The sequence below is a fragment of the Amblyomma mixtum genome, chromosome 3 (assembly GCF_055824585.1).
Source record: "Amblyomma mixtum isolate Tamu chromosome 3, ASM5582458v1, whole genome shotgun sequence".
NCBI lineage: Eukaryota > Metazoa > Arthropoda > Arachnida > Ixodida > Ixodidae > Amblyomma > Amblyomma mixtum.
The window spans coordinates 48,806,544-48,833,131 of NC_143014.1; the positions used below are offsets into that span (position 1 = coordinate 48,806,544).

The 26,588-nt window shown below is 45.8% G+C and overlaps 3 non-coding genes across 3 annotated transcripts; all 3 read left to right on the plus strand.

Moving 5' to 3' along the window:
* Window positions 1–3,792: 3,792 nt before the first annotated feature.
* On the plus strand, window positions 3,793–3,865 carry TRNAR-UCG (transfer RNA arginine (anticodon UCG)). The gene has a single exon. It is a non-coding gene; the product is annotated as a tRNA-Arg (tRNA).
* Window positions 3,866–12,940: 9,075 nt separating this feature from the next.
* On the plus strand, window positions 12,941–13,013 carry TRNAR-UCG (transfer RNA arginine (anticodon UCG)). Its single transcript has one exon. It is a non-coding gene; the product is annotated as a tRNA-Arg (tRNA).
* Window positions 13,014–22,104: 9,091 nt separating this feature from the next.
* On the plus strand, window positions 22,105–22,177 carry TRNAR-UCG (transfer RNA arginine (anticodon UCG)). Its single transcript has one exon. It is a non-coding gene; the product is annotated as a tRNA-Arg (tRNA).
* Window positions 22,178–26,588: the final 4,411 nt, after the last annotated feature.

Sequence of the window (26,588 nt, forward strand, 5' to 3'; positions counted from 1 at the left end):
AGGTTGCAATAGCGATCGCTTACGGATTGGTATAAATTCAGAGCTATCAGAGAAGAACATGAGCATAGTGACATAACCTGTATCCAGAACTGGACGGCAACGCTGCTTGAGCATGTAGAAAGGGCAACTGAGGAGGTTCAGGTAGATGACTCCCAAGATAGAATGGACAGCAGGCTCTTCAGCATGTACAAAAGGAAGGAACAGCTAAATAACCAGCTGAAGCGCCAAAGGTGGAACAGAAACCTAAGGAGGGAAATAGCTAGACACAATGTAGAATTAGAAAGGTATGCTCGACAGTTGGAATCTCAGAGATGGGATAATAGATGCGAGGAAATGGAGAAAAGCATGGGAAAATCTAGTACATGGCAGTTGCTCAAATTTCTTATAGACCCAAATAAATCTAAGACGGCTATGAGAACTGAGCAAATAAAAGCTAGGAATAAGTTTAATGGCACAGATGAGCAACTTATTGACACGCTCAAGTCACTGTATATTGCTCCCCATGGGGCCGCTAAATATGACGACTATAAGGGACAACCCAATGAGGAGTTGGATGCCCCCATATTAAGAGCCGAGGTCAGAATGGAACTGCTGAAGCTAAAACGAAGGTCAGCCCCGGGGCTCGACAGAGTAGAAAACAGAATGTTGAGAAATCTGGATGAAGAATCGATAAATAGCCTCACTAGGTATCTCAACCAAGTGTGGAAAGCAGGCGCTGTCCCCGAGGAGTGGAAGAAGGCCAAGATCACGCTTATACACAAGCAGGGCAAACCTCCGAGCTTGGAGAACCTCAGGCCGATCTCACTAACATCATGTGTAGGGAAACTGCTTGAGAAGGTCATCCTGACCAGACTGACCAAATACATGGAGGATAACGGCCTCTGGCCAGATGAAATGGTCGGATTTAGGCCTGGGCTCACCACCCAAGATACAATGCTAAGACTCTATGGAGATATAGTAGATCAGCTGGACCTCGGCAACCTGAAGGCGATCTTAGGTATAGATCTTAAGAAAGCCTTTGACAATGTCAGCCATGACGCCATCCTTCATGGGCTAAATAAGATAGCTGTAGGAAAAAACACCTATAACTACATCCGATCGTTCCTAAGGGACAGGACTGCTATCATTACCTTTCAGGGCATCACATCCGATGAGTTCCCCATGGGATGCAGAGGAACCCCACAAGGGGCTGTCCTCTCCCCATTTCTCTTTAATCTGGTAATGAGGGCCCTTCCCCGCAAGCTTAGAGAGATAGAAGGCTTAAACATCAGCCTCTACGCAGATGATGTAAATGTCTGGCTAAACAAAGGAGGCGAATCAGAAATGAAAGAAAAGCTACAGAAGGCAGCGGATATCATTAACGAGCATGCGAAATGCGTGGGTCTCAGCTGCTCTCCGCAAAAGTCTGAGCTATTTGTAGCAATGAGCAAGCGCAGTCAAAGGATACCGGCAATCGAGGTTACACTTGAAAATAGAACGATACCAATTGTCGAGGAAATAAGAATCCTAGGCATGTATATTAACAGAAAAGGGAAAAACAAAAGTACGCTAGACAAGCTCAAAGCGCAAGCTGAACTTGTCGTCAGAGCCTTCAGAAAGGTATCTAGAAGGGGGGAAGGACTCTCAGAGTCCAGCAAACTAAGACTCACGCAGGCCTTCATCGTTAGCAGGATATGCTACGCAATCCCATTCCTGAAAATAAACAAAACCGAAGAAAAGGCATTAGACACAATCATCAGAAAATGTGTCAAACGAGCGCTAGGGCTGCCCATTTCCACGTCCAATGATATACTGGAGAAAATGGGCCTGCATAACAATTGGAGAGAACTGACTAAAGCGGTTAGAACATCGCAAATCGAAAGGCTAACATCCACACCCGCAGGAAGGAAATACCTACAGCTAGCGAAATGGGCAACCGTAGATAGCACAGTGAACACCAGAACAGATCTGGGAAGAGAAATAAGAGAGCATCTTATTATCGCTCCCATACCTAGAAACATGCATCCCATCCACGACAAAGGCAGAAGGAAAAGCAGGGTCGCACAGCTGACTGCTAAGCTAGGCAAGATGCCACAGGGAACCGTGGCCTACACTGATGCCGCGGTAGGCACGCTAGGAGACACCGTCTCCGTAGCCGTCGGGGACTCAGGCAGAACGTTACGCGTTGTAAGACACCTTGACTTAAAACCCCTTGTGGCGGAGGAGGTTGCAATAGCGATCGCTCTAACTCAGCCAGGTACCAAATACGTAGTAAGCGACTGCAAAGCCGCAATTAGAAATTACAGCAAGGGACGCATCCACGAAATGGCGGCTAAATATCTAAAAGACTTTATCCCAGCCCACAATATTCTAATTATCTGGACCCCAGCCCACTCGGGTCTGGTTGGAAACGAGGCCGCCCACAGGCTCGCCCGCTCCTCTTTACCTCGGGGAGCCGTGGACACCTCATACGAATTCAGCACTAAAGAGGAAACCAATACCTTTAATAGCATCACAGACATTCAGAAAAAGAACAAAAGGATCTATCCTCCTCCGGATAGATCGCTTAGCTCGGCTGAGGCCTATGACTGGAGAAGACTCCAAGCTAGAAACTTCGCATCCCCGCTCTGGAGGAGCTGGACAGGAGGTGACACGAGGGAGGATGCGGAGGTGTGCGAGTTCTGCGGGCATACCGCTACACTCGAACACATACTATGGAGATGCCCCAGTGCCCCAGGATATGGCAGAATCAATAATGCAGAGGAATGGGAGACCATACTCAGAAGTGCCGACCTTAGCATACAACGATACGCTACCCGCCTGGCAGCAGAAGCTGCGCGACTATACCGTTGCTAGTCTTCCAGCTGCGACGCTGCCCCTCCCCGGACGCCTGCGTGCGGACCCGGAGGGGCACGGGTCTTCTTCTGGCGGAAATAAAGTTTCTTCACTCACTCACGGTATAGTATACGACGTGTTTTTATATGTGTGGTAAAAAGTTATGATTTCCTTGAAAGGTTCAATTTGCTTTACAGTCTCCAAAATCGACTGCAGTCGACATCGATGGCTGGGCAGGTAAAGCTTCGAATAAAACTAATGTTAGTATAATGTAAAACCATAGCGATAAAGGAACGTTGCATTATTTCTAAGGTTTGACGTATCTCGGAATATTTCTGTTTGGCACGTAGTGAGGTTTTCCTATTAGCAGAACTTTTCTGTTTCATGAGACGGTATTCAAGTAGAACTTTTTGCTGGGATAGATGGTCCATTCTGACGTAAGTTCGGCAGCGCGAATAAAGGTGCCCGAAGGCGTCCCTTCTTCGTTTCTACTTCGGGCTTCTTCATTCGCCCTGCTTTACTTATGCCTTAGAGATTGTGATTGCCATAGAGCGCATGCACAGTCCCGAATTGTCACGAGAAAACTCTAAATGTCACCCATCCGCCGTGATCAATTATGGCACCCTTCACGGTAGGCTGTTTAATCTTGGAGTCGATGCTGTCCGTTTCAAGGGGAATTTTTAAGTAGCACGTATTAATTGTGCTCTGTTGTATTTCGTGTCGCTTTGTAGCCCCAGGCTGCAACATCTTATTAACTGCGTGGTTAAACGTTTCAAACTTTAAATGTTTACTGAAGGTCAGGAAAAGTTATTCCAGCGTTTATTTCCAACGTTTATAAAACAACAACAAACGAACATATAGAACAAACGAACATATAGAACAACACACTGACAAAAAAAAAGGAACGTGGTAGTTAATCTTTGGTTACACTCTTCCCCTGTATTAATAAATAAAATAGATGAACCCGGAGGTCTCTGTGGGCCTGTGGCGCAACGGATAACGCGTCTGACTTCGGATGAGAAGATTCCAGGTTCGAGTCCTGGCAGGCCCTTTTTCAATTTTTCCCTTCTTGGCCACCATATTGCGAATGGTTTAATATACAAGATATATCGTTCCTGCGACAACCAAACTGTAACCTAGATGGCCAGGTGGTCGAAGTTATTCCGGAACCCTCCACAACGGCACCTCTTTTTTCCCTTACGGCGTGGTTGGGGTGTCCAACGAGAAGTGAGACAAGTCCTGCGCCATTTCCTTTCCTCAAAAACCAATCTTTCCACTGTGTGCAACGCGACAGCGGCCAACATACCATCTTATTTGTGTGGGCATGTGAACCATCATTGCTGCTTTGGAAGTATTGCCATCTTAGAGTATTTCTGTCGGACACGAACCCTTGACAGTGAATACCCGGCCTTCGCCGTGGCTATACCATACTGCAGACTCATCCTGGAGAGAGAGGGAGAGATGACTTTTATTTTTCAGCTCAAGTTCGAGCCTTCCTCATCCTGGAATCCAAGCAGGATTGGGAAAGGAAACACAAACCAAAACAGAAACAAAAGGCAAATAATGAAATTTATGCAGTCACACTTTTCAAAGAGGCAATAAAATCCGCTGCATCTTTATAGACAACGACACTCTGTGGCGTTCAAAACGCTACGGCTTCCAGTTACTTCTCGGCCACGCGGTAGCCACTGTTGCATTGCAGGTCACACTGGACGCGACTGTGTTGCGCATCAAAGCGGCACGCGCGAGCAGGCAACGCGTCAGAACACTGAAGAGCATAGAGGTACTTGACGTACTTGAGTGACGTACTTCAGTGTAAACATTCACGCTTTTAAACCCAAAAACCCTACTGAGGGGCATGATGTGGGCAGCCTTCGTGGAGAATGCAGCAGCACTGAGAACGCCCGGGGCACCGTCAGAAATCGTCGGCTGAGCGTGCCTCCACACACACACACACACACACACACACACACACACACACACACACACACACACACACACACACACACACACCCTCACACTCACACACACACACAGACGCACACACACACAACACACACACACGCACGCACGCACGCACACACACACACAGTTACTAGAACCAACTCAGTTTCACAGCTCCCCATACCGCCCAGCGGAGGAGAGTGTCCCAAGCGGCGGTCACGAGAACTAACGTCGGTGTAGTCGAGCCTTGCTCCCTGCCGGGCGCGTCGTCGGCTACAGGCAGCGCTGAAGCGAGGAGCGGCCGGCACTTATGAGGTTTTGGCGAGCTGCGTTTGCGCTCTACATGGCTGCAGTAAAATAATACTTCAATTGCGGCAGCTTTTCCTTCGAAGTTGCGTGTTATCTTGGAGAACACGTTTGTGTGATGCGAAATTAGGCTTTTAATATTGTGAAAAAAGTCCAAAAATGCTGGCAAAACGCTCGCGAGCCTTGTTTCTTGCTTTGCTCAATAGCTTGTGTTTTCTAGCGCGTACCCGAGTGCATAGTTCCTATCATGTAAAGAGGTCAGACAAAGTTTCAGTGCGTGGGTGCACTCTACTTTAGGAGGGAACGTAGTGAATATTCGAATATCCACTGCGTTGTCGGTAACGCTGCGGACTCCAGACTGTCACTTTGTGCAGCGCAGCTGGGCATTTCGGAATGCACTTTTGCGATCTCGGAATTCTCTAAGTTACCTCGTGGCACTGCTGTCGCGACACACTGGGCACCGCGATCCATTGGAGGCTTTCTCTTCGGCGTAGTGCATTTTGGCTTTGAAATATGCGCCTGGAATAAAGGAAACAGCTTCGGAAGAGAGCCTGGTGCCAGCATCCATTTCCCTGTCTCCAAAAGCACTTCCGTACCTTGCACTACATGGGGATAGTCCTTTAGAAGGTCTTCTTCGAAATGGAGATCACAAACTTTGCATTTCGAGGTCAGTTTGCGATCCTTTCTGTGAAGTGCACGCTCCCATCTTTTAAACTCGATGTGGTCTTTTGGCGGCCCGAAGCAATGACGGTCCGTTGAGTCATCGTTGCGATACCCGCTATTGCACCCCGGTGAAAAGCAGGTCGGCATGAACAGGTCCGATGTCACAAAATACAAACAAAAATTAACTAAGAAGCAGACGACACAAAGCGGCTGTCGCAAGCGCGCTTTACAAAGGGCGCAGCAGGGCCAGCAACCAGCGTCTCCGCTTCGGCCAACGTTTCTAGATAAAGAGAGTTGGAAAACATGCTCCGGGTATGCGGCCCCTTTCTGTCGCCGATTTCATCTCAAAGAGATACGAGCGCCATCTTTCGGCTGGTAGGAGTACCGCGTTTGTTCTTCCATGGCCTCCCTGCCTCCGTAACCAGCTCAAGCATCGGTACTTTAACACCGCGCTTGATCTCAGAGGCCACGATTTCTCTTCACCGCCGCGGCGCCCATTGGCTCCGCTTGGTCACAGTTTGCTGCGCGAATGATTACTGTTAGCTCGCGCCTGGCATCGTCTGCGCAGGGGGCGGCTGCTTCTAGCCGCGCTCATCTACGAATTGCGAAGTCCGCGTGCGCTCTACGTCTGGGGTACGTCAGGGCAGGATGCTCGAGGTTGAGCCTCTGGCTGTAAATATCGGAAAAAACTGGAAGCCCTTCTTTCCGCAGTTTAGAGAAACATGACGTACCGCTTGCCTCCTCGTAGTTTATGTTGATAATATTATATAAAAACGTTGAGCTGGGAGCAGCAGACGACGCGCTCATCCTAAAGCGACCGCAGCGCCACCGCCTAGACGGTGATCGCGTGGGGCCGCTCTGCTCCCTGGCTCGCCGGCGCAGTTTCCCAACTGTCTTCACTAGAAACGTTGGCTTCGGCGGACGCGGTTACTGCGACGCGCGTCTTTTCTATCTCTGTTGCTGTTACGTTAATATGTAAATAGTTTTATTACCATTGTACCTCTTCCCCTGTCCTTTCTACAATCCTCTCAAATCTTTCATTTCACTCCTACACACTGCCTGCTATCCTTTATTTCTGTTGAACCAGCTGAGGTGCTTTCAGCAACGATGGCAGATGCCGGAGCTAGCAACAATCTTTTTCCTTTCATTTACCATGTATTGCTTTCAACTCTCTTCTGTCTGCACGTGGCAGCGGTGGTGGCTCAGCTGTATATCGGTGGCCCGAAGAAATGACTGTCCGTCGTGTCATCGTTGCGATACCCGCTATTGCACCCCGGTGCAAAACAGGTCAGCATGAAGAGGCCCGATGTTACAACATACAAACAAAAAATTCAGGCGCCGCTTTGAGGATCTAAAGTGCGCGAGACGAAAGCCTTTCCACGCAACTTTGGCCGCACGGCTGTTGGCACACACGAGGCGGCAGAACCAACGTTATTTTGCGAGGAGGCAATGGGGTGACTTGGTTTGGCTAGCCATGACTAATTGGGTCATGACCCATGCCTTACTAGTCATGATTGGTTACTAACTAGTCATGATTGGTTAATGACTAACTAGCCATGACTAGTTAATTGATGGCTGGTTAATGACTAGCTAGTCATGAATAATTAGTTGATGACTAACTAGTCATGATTCGTTAATGAACTAGTCATGTCTGGTTAATGACTAGCTTGTCGTGACTAACCAGCAATGACAAACCAGTCATGACTAGTCATGACTAAGCAGTCATTAAGCAATAATAACTAGTCATGTCTGCTTAATGACTGACTACTCATGACTAACCATTCATTGACCAATCATAACTAGTCATGACTACTTAATGACTAATTTATCATGACTGCTTAATGACTAACCAGTCATGACTAATCAGTAATTAGTCATGGTTAGTAATGGCTAACCAGTCATGACTAACCATGAGTTGTTAGTGTCTAGCTAGTCATGACTTACTAGTCATGATTGGTTATTGACTTACTAGTCATGATTGATTATTGACTAACTTGCCATGATTAGTTAATGACTAACTAGTCATGATTGGTTAATGACTAACTAGCCATGATTGGTTAATGACTAACTAGCCATGAATAGTTAATTGATGACTGGTCAATGACTAGCTAGTCATGACTAATTAGTTGATGACTAACTAGTCATGATTGGTTAATGGCTAATAGGTCAGGACTATTTAGGTCATGACTAATTAGTTAATGACTAACTAGTCATGACTAGTTAATTGATGACTGGTTAATGACTAGCTAATTTGACTTATTAGTTAATGACTAACTAGTCATGATTGGTTAATGACTAACTAGCCATGACTAGTTAATTGATGACTGGTCAATGAACTAGGTAGTCATCACTAATTGGTTGATGACTAACTAGTCATGATCGGTTAATGACTAATTAGTCATGGCTATTTAAGTCATGACTAATTTGTTGATGACTAACTAGTCATGATTGCTTAATGACTAACTAGTCATGACTAGTTAATTGATCACTAGTTAATGACTAGCTTGTTTGACTTAATAGTTGATGACTAACTAGTCATCATTGGTTAATGATGAACTAGACATGTCTGGTTAATGACTAGCTAGTCACGACTAACCAATCATGACTAACTACTGATGAGTGATTAATGACTAACGAATGACTAACCAGTAATGACTGGTTAATCATCACTAGTTAGTCATTAAACAATCATGACTAACTAGTCATGAGTTAATGACTGGTTCAAATGCCAAATGAGTAGTTAATGACTTCAAATGCCAAAGGCCCTGGTTCGATGCTCAGCCTCGACACAGCTTTTTAAGTAGTGACGCCGAAACACGGACACATCTGCCGACACGGCTGCAAACGACAGTATGAGGCATTAAAGGCTTTCGCCTTAAAATTAACTGAGAAGCGGACAACACAAAGCGGCTGTCGCGAGTGCACCTTAAAAAGGGCGCAGCAGGGCAGCGAGCCGCACAGAGCGGCGACGAGGGTACGAGGGAGCAAGACTCGATCGCAGCGCCACTAGTTCGCGCGACCACCACTTGGGACAGCTCTCTGGGCACCGCTGTGAAACTGACTTGGTTCTAGTAACGTTGCACACACACACATACGCCGCCGCGGTGGCTCAGTGGTTATGGTGCTCGGCTGCTGACCCGAAAGACGCGGGTTCGATCCCGGCCGCGGCGGTTGAATTTCTTTGGAGGAGAAATTCTAGATGCCCGTGCGCTGAGCGATATCATTGCACGTTAAAGAACCCCAGGTGGTCGAAATTTCCGGAGCCCTTCACTACGGCGTCCCTCATAGCCTGAGTTGCTTAGGGACGGTAAACACACACACACGAGCGCACACACGATCACGCACACACACACACGCAGGTGGAACCAATGGTTAAAACAACCTGGTTTTGCTGCTGCTGGCCGCAAGACCAGTTGCGATAGCCGCCATAGAAGGAGGAGTCACAGTAGCGACGCGGAGCGTAAGTAATACCCCTGTCAAGCGGGCAAGTTAAGTGCACTTACGGAAAGTGTACTTTGCTGTAAGTACACTTTGCCGCATCTAAACGACGCAAGTGGAGTGTCACTCGCGGAAAGTGCGCTCCACCAGGAGTGCGTTCACGGACCATACCAAGGGAGTGACACTCTCATAGAGCCAATGGGGACGTTTTTTTGAGAAGGCGATGGTGGCGGCACCTGGGAGAGGCGGTAAACGCATCAAAAATCCAATATGGCGGCGCGCGTTTAGGCGGCTGGTTGTGGCCGGTTGCTCGCGCTACAGTGCACTGTACTCGCGCGTTCCTGGTGCTGGCGGCCGCTAGCTCTATCCAAGCTTTGTAAATACTGGTGATTAACTGATACCGCGCTGCATTTACGCTTGATTTCCTAAGTACTTACGGAATCTACTCACTCGCGTTTGTATTTCGATGTGTCTGTTGATGTCGAATGGTGCATGAAGGCGAGCGGCGCGACTGCCTAGCAGCTGCGCTCGCTCGAGAACGAAAAGCGTAAATGGTTTTGTACAAAGAACAATTTATTAAAAGAACATCAGCAGTGACAATCGATGTTCAAGAATGATTTTAGGCATAAGTGACATTGATGTATCATTTCAACAGGCGTCCTAAAAATCAAAATAAAGAAACGCTATTATGTAAACCTAGAAGAGATGAGCGCACAGAGAATATATAGGGGATAAAAAAAGGTATCAAGGTAGGTACAATAATAAAATGCCACATGACTGAATATAGGTTTGTACGTGACTTTGTAAGAGATTTAGGTAAATTAAATAGCAGGCAAGTAAAACATCTGACATGTATTGAAACGCATCAGTCTGTGGCTATGAATAAACACACGCAGAGAAAGGCAGCGAAAATTTTCAACCTTTGACTCGTGTAGAAGAAATCACAGTGTGTTGGGCTAGGGACAACATAATATGCTGCAGTGCTAGTTCTTAGCATAAAGACTCCAAGAAAAGCTCACTGTGTGACTCGACATGACGCCAATGACGCTGCTGCAGTGCGAATGTCGCCGACGTCGCCGTTTTCGCTTGCGCGGCTGACCGGGCGTCGTCTGCTTGTCGTCTGCTGCCGCGTTACCCGCGTCATCTTCGCAACTAATTTCTTTGATATCTTATTTTTAATACCTATGGTTGGTTGTAATTTAGTTCATAAGCATGATTTTATTCTTGATAGTGGTCGAAAAATTTCACCTTTATTAGGCTTAACTGCAGCCGCGGTTACCGCCGATACCAGGATCGCTGCAAACGTTTCGACCGTGGCGCCACCCTCGGCGCGGACGCGCAACTTGCAACATGCCACAGCCCTGACCATACTTTGCTGGCAGGGTGCGTAGCCTCGACGCCAGCGGTTCCAATGGTACAAAATTTATAATGCATAAAAAGTACTTACAACTTTATTTTACGCGTTATAAACTGTTTTCAGAAAAAAGTTCGTTGGTTATAGCTACAACCGAAGCAACAAAACAAGTAAACGTGAAGAGATGCAACATCGCTGCCCGCCGCCATCTTGTTTGTTGTCGAAATTCTGGATAGCCTTGGCTGGTCTTGGCTTTTCTGCTATTTAAATTTTTTTTTCATCGTTAAAAACTGTTGAGCCTCGCTTTATTTGCACTATCACGTTAAGCAATCAAATATTATTAGTCCTTTTTCTTTTCCATCGGCCTGTTCAGAAATTCCGCTCATTTTCTGTAGCAATTATTTTTTTACTATGAGTGCACTTTGCTTTCCCGTTTAGCACCGCGTAGCCCAAAGTGTCACTCGGGATGCCAAAGCGCACTCCCCGTAAGTGCACTTAACTTGCCCGCTTGACAGGGGTATAGAGAGAAATAGGTAGAAATTAATTTAATAAAAATAAACACGTCTTTCTATGAGGGCATGAATATTTAGTTTCTATTTTCACTTCAGGGGAGCACATTCCATTGTGCCAGTAAGAGTCAAATCCCCAGCAGCTTGAAAGTGAAGTATTTCCCGGTAATATGGGAATATCACCATCAAATACTTCTGAACACAAGCTTCTGGTCATGAAATAAAAGCTGACAAAGTGAACATTTTGCTTTGTTAGTGTTTCGCAGAAGAGCCACCGTCCTATGCAGCTGCACGGAGCTGTTTTTTAATATCAGTCTAACAATAGGTTTCAACTTCATCTACACGCACTCGGCGAAACCACACTGTATTGAGAAAAATGCCTCTTTTCCCCTCTTTCATTGAGAGCACGGTGTTAAGTGCTATTGTCCCAGCAAAAGTGACAGTCACTGAGACAAACCAGCGCTAAACAGCTCTGCACCCGGGTAGTCTATGAGCGCATTTTCGAATCCATGCATTCTGCTTCCAACTAAAAACAGCTCCGAATGCGCATCATGCGTTGAATATACTTCAAAAATTTTACAAAAAAATTATTGTGGCAAAAGACGCAATATTACGTTTATTTGAAAAATAGCATATTGTTGCCAGACTCTCGTGAAAAACACTGTGGCCAGATTTCGAAAGTAAATTAGTAATTTATTTCAAAACAATATTCTTTAAGAACCACATATTACTTCACGGCAATAAAAATGATGACTTAAAATTGGCAACGCGTACGTTATAATTTTGAGTTTATGTAATACGCACATTGTGTCTAGATTTTCGAGCTTTAAAAGTGCATAGTGGCCAGACTTCTATGCTAAATGACTTTTTTTTAACACCTTTTACGAGTCCATTATTACTTAACGTCATTTAAAATGATGACGCAAATTTGGCGACGCGTAGATTATGATTCTATATGTGTGTGTGTGTGTGAGGCACATTGTGTGCAGATTTTCGAAGTTAGAAGAGTGGTGGCCAGAGTTATATGCTGACAAAGAAAAACAACTTTTTCTTTTTTGAAACAAGGTTTGCGTTATAGTATACGACGTGTTTTTATATGTGTGGTAAAAAGTTATGATTTGCTTGAAAGGTTTAATTTGCTTTACAGTCTCCAAAATCGACTGCAGTCGACATCGATGCCTGGGCAGGTAAAGCTTCGAATAAAACTAATGTTAGTATAATGTAAAACCATAGCGATAAAAGAACGTTGCATTATTTCTAAGGTTTGACGTATCTCGGAATATTTCTGTGTTTGGCACCTAGTGAGGTTTTCCTATTAGCAGAACTTTTCTGTTTCATGAGACGGTATTCAAGTAGAACTTTTTGCTGGGATAGATGGTCCATTCTGACGTAAGTTCGGCAGCGCGAATGAAGGTGCCCGAAGGCGTCCCTTCTTCGTTTCTACTTCGAGCTTCTTCATTCGCCCTGCTTTACTTATGCCTTAGAGATTGTCATTGCCATAGAGCGCATGTACAGTCCCGAATTGTCACGAGAAAACTCTAAATGTCACCCATCCGCCGTGATCAATTATGGCACCCTTCACGGTAGGCTGTTTAATCTTGGAGTCGATGCTGTCCGTTTCAAGGGGAATTTTTATGTAGCACGTATTAATTGTGCTCTGTTGTATTTCGTGTCGCTTTGTAGCCCCAGGCTGCAACGTCTTATTAACTGCGTGGTTAAACGTTTCAAAGTTTAAATGTTTACTGAAGGTCAGGAAAAGTTATTCCAGCGTTTATTTCCAACGTTTATAAAACAACAACAAACGAACATATAGAACAACACACTGACAAAAAAAAGGAACGTGGTAGTTAATCTTTGGTTACTCTCTTCCCCTGTATTAATAAATAAAAAAGATGAACCCGGAGGTCTCTGTGGGCCTGTGGCGCAACGGATAACGCGTCTGACTTCGGATCAGAAGATTCCAGGTTCGAGTCCTGGCAGGCTCTTTTTTAATTTTTCCCTTCTTGGCCACCATATTGCGAACGGTTTAACATACAAGATATATCGTTCCTGCGACAACCAAAATGTAACCTAGATGGCCAGGTGGTCGAAGTTATTCCGGAACCCTCCACAACTGCACCTCTTTTTTTCCTTTACGGCGTGGTTGGGTTGTCCAACGAGAAGTGAGACAATTCCTGCGCCATTTCCTTTCCTCAAAAACCAATCTTTCCACTGTGTGCAACGCGACAGCGGCCAACATACCATCTTATTTGTGTGGGCACGTGAACCATCATTGCTGCTTTGGAAGTATTGCTGTCTTACATTATTTCTGTCGGACACGAACCCTTGACAGTGAATACCCGGCCTTCGCCGTGGCTATACCATACTGCAGACTCATCCTGGAGAGAGAGAGAGAGATGACTTTTATTTTTCAGCTCAAGTCCGAGCCTTCCTCATCCTGGAATCCAAGCAGGATTGGGAAAGGAAACACAAACCAAAACAGAAACAAAAGGCAAATAATGAAATTTATGCAGTCACACTTTTCAAAGAGGCAATAAAATCCGCTGCATCTTTACAGACAACGACACTCTCTGGCGTTCAAAACGCTACGGCTTCCAGTTACTTCTCGGCCACGCGGTAGCCACTGTTGCATTCCAGGTCACACTGGACGCGACTGTGTTGCGCATCAAAGCGGCACGCGCGAGCAGGCAACGCATCAGAACACTGAAGAGCATAGAGGTACTTGACGTACTTGAGTGACGTACTTGAGTGTAAACATTCACGCTTTTAAACCCAAAAACCCTACTGAGGGGCATGATGTGGGCAGCCTTCGTGGAGAATGCAGCAGCACTGAGAACGCCCGGGGCACCGTCAGAAATTGTCGGCTGAGCGTGCCTCCACACACACACACACACACACACACACACACACACACACACACACACACACACACACACACTCACACACACACAGACGCACACACACACACACACACACACACAACATACACACACGCACGCACGCAAGCACGCACACACACACACACACACACAGTTACTAGAACCAACTCAGTTTCACAGCTCCCCATACCGCCCAGCGGAGGAGAGTGTCCCAAGCGGCGGTCACGAGAACTAACGGCGGTGTAGTCGAGCCTTGCTCCCTGCCGGGCGCGTCGTCGGCTACAGGCAGCGCTGAAGCGAGGAGCGGCCGGCACTTATGAGGTTTTGGCGAGCTGCGTTTGCGCTCTACATGGCTGCAGTAAAATAATACTTCAATTGCGGCAGCTTTTCCTTCGAAGTTGCGTGTTATCTTGGAGAACACGTTTGTGTGATGCGAAATTAGGCTTTTAATATTGTGAAAAAAGTCCAAAAATGCTGGCAACACGCTCGCGAGCCTTGTTTCTTGCTCTGCTCAATGCGTAATAGTAAGAAACTCTATGGCTCAATGGCTTGTGTTTTCTAGCGCGTACCCGAGTGCATAGTTCCTATAATGTAAAGAGGTCAGACAAAGTTTCAGTGCGTGGGTGCACTCTACTTTAGGAGGGAACGTAGTGAATATTCGAATATCCACTGCGTTGTCGGTAACGCTGCGGACTTCAGACTGTCACTTTGTGCAGCGCAGCTGGGCATTTCGGAATGCACTTTTGCGATCTCGGAATTCTCTAAGTTACCTCGTGGCACTGCTGTCGCGACACACTGGGCACCGCGATCCATTGGAGGCTTTCTCTTCGGCGTAGTGCATTTTGCCTTTGAAATATGCGCCTGGAATAAAGGAAACAGCTTCGGAAGAGAGCCTGGTGCCAGCATCCATTTCCCTGTCTCCAAAAGCACTTCCGTACCTTGCACTACATGGGGATAGTCCTTTAGAAGGTCTTCTTCTTCGAAATGGAGATCACAAACTTTGCATTTCGAAGTCAGTTTGCGATCCTTTCTGTGAAGTGCACGCTCCCATCTTTTAAACTCGATGTGGTCTTTTGGCGGCCCGAAGCAATGACGGTCCGTTGAGTCATCGTTGCGATACCCGCTATTGCACCCCGGTGAAAAGCAGGTCGGCATGAACAAGTCCGATGTCAAAAAAATACAAACAAAAATTAACTAAGAAGCAGACGACACAAAGCGGCTGTCGCAAGCGCGCTTTACAAAGGGCGCAGCAGGGCCAGCAACCAGCGTCTCCGCTTCGGCCAACGTTTCTAGATAAAGACAGTTGGAAAACATGCTCCGGGTATGCGGCCCCTTTCTGTCGCCGATTTCATCTCAAAGAGATACGAGCGCCATCTTTCGGCTGGTAGGAGTACCGCGTTTGTTCTTCCATGGCCTCCGTGCCTCCGTAACCAGCACAAGCATCGGTACTTTAACACCGCGCTTGATCTCAGAGGCCACGATTTCTCTTCACCGCCGCGGCGCCCATTGGCTCCGCTTGGTCACAGTTTGCTGCGCGAATGATTACTGTTAGCTCGCGCCTCGCATCGTCTGCGCAGGGGGCGGCTGCTTCTAGCCGCGCTCATCTACGAATTGCGAAGTCCGCGTGCGCTCTACGTCTGGGGTCCGTCAGGGCAGGATGCTCGAGGTTGAGCCTCTGGCTGTAAATATCAGGAAAAACTGGAAGCCCTTCTTTCCGCGGTTTAGAGAAACATGACGTACCGCTTGCCTCCTCGTGGTTTATGTTGATAATATTATATAAAAACGTTGAGCTGGGAGTAGCAGACGACGCGCTCATCCTAAAGCGACCGCAGCGCCACCGCCTAGACGGTGATCGCGTGGGGCCGCTCTGCTCCCTGGCTCGCCGGCGCAGTTGGCCAACTGTCTTTACTAGAAACGTTGGCTTCGGCGGACGCGGTTACTGCGACGCGCGTCTTTTCTATCTCTGTTGCTGTACACGTTAATATGTAAATAGTTTTATTACCATTGTACCTCTTCCCCTGTGCTTTCTACAATCCTCTCACCTCTTTCATTTCACTCTTACACACTGCCTGCTATCCTTTATTTCTGTTGAACCAGCTGAGGTGCTTTCAGCAGCGATGGCAGATGCCGGAGCTAGCAACAATCTTTTTCCTTTCATTTACCATGTATTGCTTTCAACTCTCTTCTGTCTGCACGTGGCAGCGGTGGTGGCTCAGCTGTATATCGGTGGCCCGAAGAAATGACTGTCCGTCGTGTCATCGTTGCGATACCCGCTATTGCACCCCGGTGCAAAACAGGTCAGCATGAAGAGGCCCGATGTTACAACATACAAACAAAAAATTCAGGCGCCGCTTTGAGGATCTAAAGTGCGCGAGACGAAAGCCTTTCCACGCAACTTTGGCCGCACGGCTGTTGGCACACACGAGGCGGCAGAACCAACGTTATTTTGCGAGGAGGCAATGGGGTGACTTGGTTTGGCTAGCCATGACTAATTGGGTCATGACCCATGCCTTACTAGTCATGATTGGTTACTAACTAGTCATGATTGGTTAATGACTAACTAGCCATGACTAGTTAATTGATGGCTGGTTAATGACTAGCTAGTCATGAATAATTAGTTGATGACTAACTAGTCATGATTCGTTAATGAACTAGTCATGTCTGGTTAATGACTAGCTTGTCGTGACTAACCAGCAATGACAAACCAGTCATGACTAGTCATGACTAAGCAGTCATTAAGCAATAATAACTAGTCATGTCTGCTTAATGACTGACTACTCATGACTAACCATTCATTGACCAATCATAACTAGTCATGACTACTTAATGACTAATTTATCATGACTGCTTAATGACTAACCAGTCATGACTAATCAGTAATTAGTCATGGTTAGTAATGGCTAACCAGTCATGACTAACCATGAGTTGTTAGTGTCTAGCTAGTCATGACTTACTAGTCATGATTGGTTATTGACTTACTAGTCATGATTGATTATTGACTAACTTGCCATGATTAGTTAATGACTAACTAGTCATGATTGGTTAATGACTAACTAGCCATGAATAGTTAATTGATGACTGGTCAATGACTAGCTAGTCATGACTAATTAGTTGATGACTAACTAGTCATGATTGGTTAATGGCTAATAGGTCAGGACTATTTAGGTCATGACTAATTAGTTAATGACTAACTAGTCATGACTAGTTAATTGATGACTGGTTAATGACTAGCTAATTTGACTTATTAGTTAATGACTAACTAGTCATGATTGGTTAATGACTAACTAGCCATGACTAGTTAATTGATGACGGGTCAATGAACTAGGTAGTCATCACTAATTGGTTGATGACTAACTAGTCATGATCGGTTAATGACTAATTAGTCATGGCTATTTAAGTCATGACTAATTTGTTGATGACTAACTAGTCATGATTGCTTAATGACTAACTAGTCATGACTAGTTAATTGATCACTAGTTAATGACTAGCTTGTTTGACTTAATAGTTGATGACTAACTAGTCATCATTGGTTAATGATGAACTAGACATGTCTGGTTAATGACTAGCTAGTCACGACTAACCAATCATGACTAACTACTGATGAGTGATTAATGACTAACGAATGACTAACCAGTAATGACTGGTTAATCATCACTAGTTAGTCATTAAACAATCATGACTAACTAGTCATGAGTTAATGACTGGTTCAAATGCCAAATGAGTAGTTAATGACTTCAAATGCCAAAGGCCCTGGTTCGATGCTCAGCCTCGACACAGCTTTTTAAGTAGTGACGCCGAAACACGGACACATCTGCCGACACGGCTGCAAACGACAGTATGAGGCATTAAAGGCTTTCGCCTTAAAATTAACTGAGAAGCGGACAACACAAAGCGGCTGTCGCGAGTGCACCTTAAAAAGGGCGCAGCAGGGCAGCGAGCCGCACAGAGCGGCGACGAGGGTACGAGGGAGCAAGACTCGATCGCAGCGCCACTAGTTCGCGCGACCACCACTTGGGACAGCTCTCTGGGCACCGCTGTGAAACTGACTTGGTTCTAGTAACGTTGCACACACACACATACGCCGCCGCGGTGGCTCAGTGGTTATGGTGCTCAGCTGCTGACCCGAAAGACGCGGGTTCGATCCCGGCCGCGGCGGTTGAATTTCTTTGGAGGAGAAATTCTAGATGCCCGTGCGCTGAGCGATATCATTGCACGTTAAAGAACCCCAGGTGGTCGAAATTTCCGGAGCCCTTCACTACGGCGTCCCTCATAGCCTGAGTTGCTTAGGGACGGTAAACACACACACACGAGCGCACACACGATCACGCACACACACACACGCAGGTGGAACCAATGGTTAAAACAACGTGGTTTTGCTGCTGCTGGCCGCAAGACCAGTTGCGATAGTCGCCATAGAAGGAGGAGTCACAGTAGCGACGCGGAGCGTAAGTAATACCCCTGTCAAGCGGGCAAGTTAAGTGCACTTACGGAAAGTGTACTTTGCTGTAAGTACACTTTGCCGCATCTAAACGACGCAAGTGGAGTGTCACTCGCGGAAAGTGCGCTCCACCAGGAGTGCGTTCACGGACCATACCAAGGGAGTGACACTCTCATAGAGCCAATGGGGACGTTTTTTTGAGAAGGCGATGGTGGCGGCACCTGGGAGAGGCGGTAAACGCATCAAAAATCCAATATGGCGGCGCGCGTTTAGGCGGCTGGTTGTGGCCGGTTGCTCGCGCTACAGTGCACTGTACTCGCGCGTTCCTGGTGCTGGCGGCCGCTAGCTCTATCCAAGCTTTGTAAATACTGGTGATTAACTGATACCGCGCTGCATTTACGCTTGATTTCCTAAGTACTTACGGAATCTACTCACTCGCGTTTGTATTTCGACGTGTCTGTTGATGTCGAATGGTGCATGAAGGCGAGCGGCGCGACTGCCTAGCAGCTGCGCTCGCTCGAGAACGAAAAGCGTAAATGGTTTTGTACAAAGAACAATTTATTAAAAGAACATCAGCAGTGACAATCGATGTTCAAGAATGATTTTAGGCATAAGTGACATTGATGTATCATTTCAACAGGCGTCCTAAAAATCAAAATAAAAAAACGCTATTATGTAAACCTAGAAGAGATGAGCGCACAGAGAATATATAGGGGATAAAAAAAGGTATCAAGGTAGGTACAATAATAAAATGCCACATGACTGAATATAGGTTTGTACGTGACTTTGTAAGAGATTTAGGTAAATTAAATAGCAGGCAAGTAAAACATCTGACATGTATTGAAACGCATCAGTCTGTGGCTATGAATAAACACACGCAGAGAAAGGCAGCGAAAATTTTCAACCTTTGACTCGTGTAGAAGAAATCACAGTGTGTTGGGCTAGGGACAACATAATATGCTGCAGTGCTAGTTCTTAGCATAAAGACTCCAAGAAAAGCTCACTGTGTGACTCGACATGACGCCAATGACGCTGCTGCAGTGCGAATGTCGCCGACGTCGCCGTTTTCGCTTGCGCGGCTGACCGGGCGTCGTCTGCTTGTCGTCTGCTGCCGCGTTACCCGCGTCATCTTCGCAACTAATTTCTTTGATATCTTATTTTTAATACCTATGGTTGGTTGTAATTTAGTTCATAAGCATGATTTTATTCTTGATAGTGGTCGAAAAATTTCACCTTTATTAGGCTTAACTGCAGCCGCGGTTACCGCCGATACCAGGATCGCTGCAAACGTTTCGACCGTGGCGCCACCCTCGGCGCGGACGCGCAACTTGCAACATGCCACAGCCCTGACCATACTTTGCTGGCAGGGTGCGTAGCCTCGACGCCAGCGGTTCCAATGGTACAAAATTTATAATGCATAAAAAGTACTTACAACTTTATTTTACGCGTTATAAACTGTTTTCAGAAAAAAGTTCGTTGGTTATAGCTACAACCGAAGCAACAAAACAAGTAAACGTGAAGAGATGCAACATCGCTGCCCGCCGCCATCTTGTTTGTTGTCGAAATTCTGGATAGCCTTGGCTGGTCTTGGCTTTTCTGCTATTTAAATTTTTTTTTCATCGTTAAAAACTGTTGAGCCTCGCTTTATTTGCACTATCACGTTAAGCAATCAAATATTATTAGTCCTTTTTCTTTTCCATCGGCCTGTTCAGAAATTCCGCTCATTTTCTGTAGCAATTATTTTTTTACTATGAGTGCACTTTGCTTTCCCGTTTAGCACCGCGTAGCCCAAAGTGTCACTCGGGATGCCAAAGCGCACTCCCCGTAAGTGCACTTAACTTGCCCGCTTGACAGGGGTATAGAGAGAAATAGGTAGAAATTAATTTAATAAAAATAAACACGTCTTTCTATGAGGGCATGAATATTTAGTTTCTATTTTCACTTCAGGGGAGCACATTCCATTGTGCCAGTAAGTGTCAAATCCCCAGCAGCTTGAAAGTGAAGTATTTCCTGGTAATATGGGAATATCACCATCAAATACTTCTGAACACAAGCTTCTGGTCATGAAATAAAAGCTGACAAAGTGAACATTTTGCTTTGTTAGTGTTTCGCAGAAGAGCCACCGTCCTATGCAGCTGCACGGAGCTGTTTTTTAATATCAGTCTAACAATAGGTTTCAACTTCATCTACACGCACTCGGCGAAACCACACTGTATTGAGAAAAATGCCTCTTTTCCCCTCTTTCATTGAGAGCACGGTGTTAAGTGCTATTGTCCCAGCAAAAGTGACAGTCACTGAGACAAACCAGCGCTAAACAGCTCTGCACCCGGGTAGTCTATGAGCGCATTTTCGAATCCATGCATTCTGCTTCCAACTAAAAACAGCTCCGAATGCGCATCATGCGTTGAATATACTTCAAAAATTTTACAAAAAAATTATTGTGGCAAAAGAAGCAATATTACGTTTATTTGAAAAATAGCATATTGTTGCCAGACTCTCGTGAAAAACACTGTGGCCAGATTTCGAAAGTAAATTAGTAATTTATTTCAAAACAATATTCTTTAAGAACCACATATTACTTCACGGCAATAAAAATGATGACTTAAAATTGGCAACGCGTACGTTATAATTTTGAGTTTATGTAATACGCACATTGTGTCTAGATTTTCGAGCTTTAAAAGTGCATAGTGGCCAGACTTCTATGCTAAATGACTTTTTTTTAACACCTTTTACGAGTCCATTATTACTTAACGTCATTAAAATGATGACGCAAATTTGGCGACGCGTAGATTATGATTCTATATGTGTGTGTGTGTGTGAGGCACATTGTGTGCAGATTTTCGAAGTTAGAAGAGTGGTGGCCAGAGTTATATGCTGACAAAGAAAAACAACTTTTTCTTTTTTGAAACAAGGTTTGCGTTATAGTATACGACGTGTTTTTATATGTGTGGTAAAAAGTTATGATTTCCTTGAAAGGTTCAATTTGCTTTACAGTCTCCAAAATCGACTGCAGTCGACATCGATGCCTGGGCAGGTAAAGCTTCGAATAAAACTAATGTTAGTATAATGTAAAACCATAGCGATAAAAGAACGTTGCATTATTTCTAAGGTTTGACGTATCTCGGAATATTTCTGTGTTTGGCACCTAGTGAGGTTTTCCTATTAGCAGAACTTTTCTGTTTCATGAGACGGTATTCAAGTAGAACTTTTTGCTGGGATAGATGGTCCATTCTGACGTAAGTTCGGCAGCGCGAATGAAGGTGCCCGAAGGCGTCCCTTCTTCGTTTCTACTTCGAGCTTCTTCATTCGCCCTGCTTTACTTATGCCTTAGAGATTGTGATTGCCATAGAGCGCATGTACAGTCCCGAATTGTCACGAGAAAACTCTAAATGTCACCCATCCGCCGTGATCAATTATGGCACCCTTCACGGTAGGCTGTTTAATCTTGGAGTCGATGCTGTCCGTTTCAAGGGGAATTTTTATGTAGCACGTATTAATTGTGCTCTGTTGTATTTCGTGTCGCTTTGTAGCCCCAGGCTGCAACGTCTTATTAACTGCGTGGTTAAACGTTTCAAAGTTTAAATGTTTACTGAAGGTCAGGAAAAGTTATTCCAGCGTTTATTTCCAACGTTTATAAAACAACAACAAACGAACATATAGAACAACACACTGACAAAAAAAAGGAACGTGGTAGTTAATCTTTGGTTACACTCTTCCCCTGAATTAATAAATAAAATAGATGAACCCGGAGGTCTCTGTGGGCCTGTGGCGCAACGGATAACGCGTCTGACTTCGGATCAGAAGATTCCAGGTTCGAGTCCTGGCAGGCTCTTTTTTAATTTTTCCCTTCTTGGCCACCATATTGCGAACGGTTTAACATACAAGATATATCGTTCCTGCGACAACCAAAATGTAACCTAGATGGCCAGGTGGTCGAAGTTATTCCGGAACCCTCCACAACTGTACCTCTTTTTTTCCTTTACGGCGTGGTTGGGTTGTCCAACGAGAAGTGAGACAATTCCTGCGCCATTTCCTTTCCTCAAAAACCAATCTTTCCACTGTGTGCAACGCGACAGCGGCCAACATACCATCTTATTTGTGTGGGCACGTGAACCATCATTGCTGCTTTGGAAGTATTGCTGTCTTACAGTATTTCTGTCGGACACGAACCCTTGACAGTGAATACCCGGCCTTCGCCGTGGCTATACCATACTGCAGACTCATCCTGGAGAGAGAGAGAGAGATGACTTTTATTTTTCAGCTCAAGTCCGAGCCTTCCTCATCCTGGAATCCAAGCAGGATTGGGAAAGGAAACACAAACCAAAACAGAAACAAAAGGCAAATAATGAAATTTATGCAGTCACACTTTTCAAAGAGGCAATAAAATCCGCTGCATCTTTACAGACAACGACACTCTCTGGCGTTCAAAACGCTACGGCTTCCAGTTACTTCTCGGCCACGCGGTAGCCACTGTTGCATTCCAGGTCACACTGGACGCGACTGTGTTGCGCATCAAAGTGGCACGCGCGAGCAGGCAACGCATCAGAACACTGAAGAGCATAGAGGTACTTGACGTACTTGAGTGACGTACTTGAGTGTAAACATTCACGCTTTTAAACCCAAAAACCCTACTGAGGGGCATGATGTGGGCAGCCTTCGTGGAGAATGCAGCAGCACTGAGAACGCCCGGGGCACCGTCAGAAATTGTCGGCTGAGCGTGCCTCCACACACACACACACACACACACACACACACACACACACACACACACTCACACACACACACACACACACACACACACACAGACGCACACACACACACACACACAACATACACACACGCACGCACGCAAGCACGCACACACACACACACACAGTTACTAGAACCAACTCAGTTTCACAGCTCCCCATACCGCCCAGCGGAGGAGAGTGTCCCAAGCGGCGGTCACGAGAACTAACGGCGGTGTAGTCGAGCCTTGCTCCCTGCCGGGCGCGTCGTCGGCTACAGGCAGCGCTGAAGCGAGGAGCGGCCGGCACTTATGAGGTTTTGGCGAGCTGCGTTTGCGCTCTACATGGCTGCAGTAAAATAATACTTCAATTGCGGCAGCTTTTCCTTCGAAGTTGCGTGTTATCTTGGAGAACACGTTTGTGTGATGCGAAATTAGGCTTTTAATATTGTGAAAAAAGTCCAAAAATGCTGGCAACACGCTCGCGAGCCTTGTTTCTTGCTCTGCTCAATGGCTTGTGTTTTCTAGCGCGTACCCGAGTGCATAGTTCCTAAAATGTAAAGAGGTCAGACAAAGTTTCAGTGCGTGGGTGCACTCTACTTTAGGAGGGAACGTAGTGAATATTCGAATATCCACTGCGTTGTCGGTAACGCTGCGGACTCCAGACTGTCACTTTGTGCAGCGCAGCTGGGCATTTCGGAATGCACTTTTGCGATCTCGGAATTCTCTAAGTTACCTCGTGGCACTGCTGTCGCGACACACTGGGCACCGCGATCCATTGGAGGCTTTCTCTTCGGCGTAGTGCATTTTGGCTTTGAAATATGCGCCTGGAATAAAGGAAACAGCTTCGGAAGAGAGCCTGGTGCCAGCATCCATTTCCCTGTCTCCAAAAGCACTTCCGTACCTTGCACTACATGGGGATAGTCCTTTAGAAGGTCTTCTTCTTCGAAATGGAGATCACAAACTTTGCATTTCGAAGTCAGTTTGCGATCCTTTCTGTGAAGTGCACGCTCCCATCTTTTAAACTCGATGTGGTCTTTTGGCGGCCCGAAGCAATGACGGTCCGTTGAGTCATCGTTGCGATACCCGCTATTGCACCCCGGTGAAAAGCAGGTCGGCATGAACAAGTCCGATGTCAAAAAAATACAAACAAAAATTAACTAAGAAGCAGACGACACAAAGCGGCTGTCGCAAGCGCGCTTTACAAAGGGCGCAGCAGGGCCAGCAACCAGCGTCTCCGCTTCGGCCAACGTTTCTAGATGAAGACAGTTGGAAAACATGCTCCGGGTATGCGGCCCCTTTCTGTCGCCGATTTCATCTCAAAGAGATACGAGCGCCATCTTTCAGCTGGTAGGAGTACCGCGTTTGTTCTTCCATGGCCTCCGTGCCTCCGTAACCAGCTCAAGCATCGGTACTTTAACACCGCGCTTGATCTCAGAGGCCACGATTTCTCTTCACCGCCGCGGCGCCCATTGGCTCCGCTTGGTCACAGTTTGCTGCGCGAATGATTACTGTTAGCTCGCGCCTCGCATCGTCTGCGCAGGGGGCGGCTGCTTCTAGCCGCGCTCATCTACGAATTGCGAAGTCCGCGTGCGCTCTACGTCTGGGGTACGTCAGGGCAGGATGCTCGAGGTTGAGCCTCTGGCTGTAAATATCGGGAAAAACTGGAAGCCCTTCTTTCCGCGGTTTAGAGAAACATGACGTACCGCTTGCCTCCTCGTGGTTTATGTTGATAATATTATATAAAAACATTGAGCTGGGAGTAGCAGACGACGCGCTCATCCTAAAGCGACCGCAGCGCCACCGCCTAGACGGTGATCGCGTGGGGCCGCTCTGCTCCCTGGCTCGCCGGCGCAGTTGGCCAACTGTCTTTACTAGAAACGTTGGCTTCGGCGGACGCGGTTACTGCGACGCGCGTCTTTTCTATCTCTGTTGCTGTTACGTTAATATGTAAATAGTTTTATTACCATTGTACCTCTTCCCCTGTCCTTTCTACAATCCTCTCACCTCTTTCATTTCACTCTTACACACTGCCTGCTATCCTTTATTTCTGTTGAACCAGCTGAGGTGCTTTCAGCAGCGATGGCAGATGCCGGAGCTAGCAACAATCTTTTTCCTTTCATTTACCATGTATTGCTTTCAACTCTCTTCTGTCTGCACGTGGCAGCGGTGGTGGCTCAGCTGTATATCGGTGGCCCGAAGAAATGACTGTCCGTCGTGTCATCGTTGCGATACCCGCTATTGCACCCCGGTGCAAAACAGGTCAGCATGAAGAGGCCCGATGTTACAACATACAAACAAAAAATTCAGGCGCCGCTTTGAGGATCTAAAGTGCGCGAGACGAAAGCCTTTCCACGCAACTTTGGCCTCACGGCTGTTGGCACACACGAGGCGGCAGAACCAACGTTATTTTGCGAGGAGGCAATGGGGTGACTTGGTTTGGCTAGCCATGACTAATTGGGTCATGACCCATGCCTTACTAGTCATGATTGGTTACTAACTAGTCATGATTGGTTAATGACTAACTAGCCATGACTAGTTAATTGATGGCTGGTTAATGACTAGCTAGTCATGACTAATTAGTTGATGACTAACTAGTCATGATTCGTTAATGATGAACTAGTCATGTCTGGTTAATGACTAGCTAGTCGTGACTAACCAGCAATGACAAACCAGTCATGACTAGTCATGACTAAGCAGTCATTAAGCAATAATAACTAGTCATGTCTGCTTAATGACTGACTACTCATGACTAACCATTCATTGACCAATATAACTAGTCATGACTACTTAATGACTAATTTATCATGACTGCTTAATGACTAACCAGTCATGACTAATCAGTAATTAGTCATGGTTAGTAATGACTAACCAGTCATGACTAACCATGAGTGGTTAGTGGCTAGCTAGTCATGACTTACTAGTCATGATTGGTTATTGACTTACTAGTCATGATTGATTATTGACTAACTTGTCATGATTAGTTAATGACTAACTAGTCATGATTGGTTAATGACTAACTAGCCATGATTGGTTAATGACTAACTAGCCATGAATAGTTAATTGATGACTGGTGAATGACTAGCTAGTCATGACTAATTAGTTGATGACTAACTAGTCATGATTGGTTAATGACTAATAGGTCAGGACTATTTAGGTCATGACTAATTAGTTGATGACTAACTAGTCATGATTGGTTAATGACTAACTAGTTAATTGATGACTGGTTAATGACTAGCTAATTTGACTTATTAGTTAATGACTAACTAGACATGATTGGTTAATGACTAACTAGCCATGACTAGTTAATTGATGACTGGTCAATGAACTAGGTAGTCATCATTAATTGGTTGATGACTAACTAGTCATGATCGGTTAATGACTAATTAGTCATGGCTATTTAAGTCATGACTAATTTGTTGATGACTAACTAGTCATGATTGCTTAATGACTAAATAGTCATGACTAGTTAATTGATCACTAGTTAATGACTAGCTAGTTTGACTTATTAGTTGAT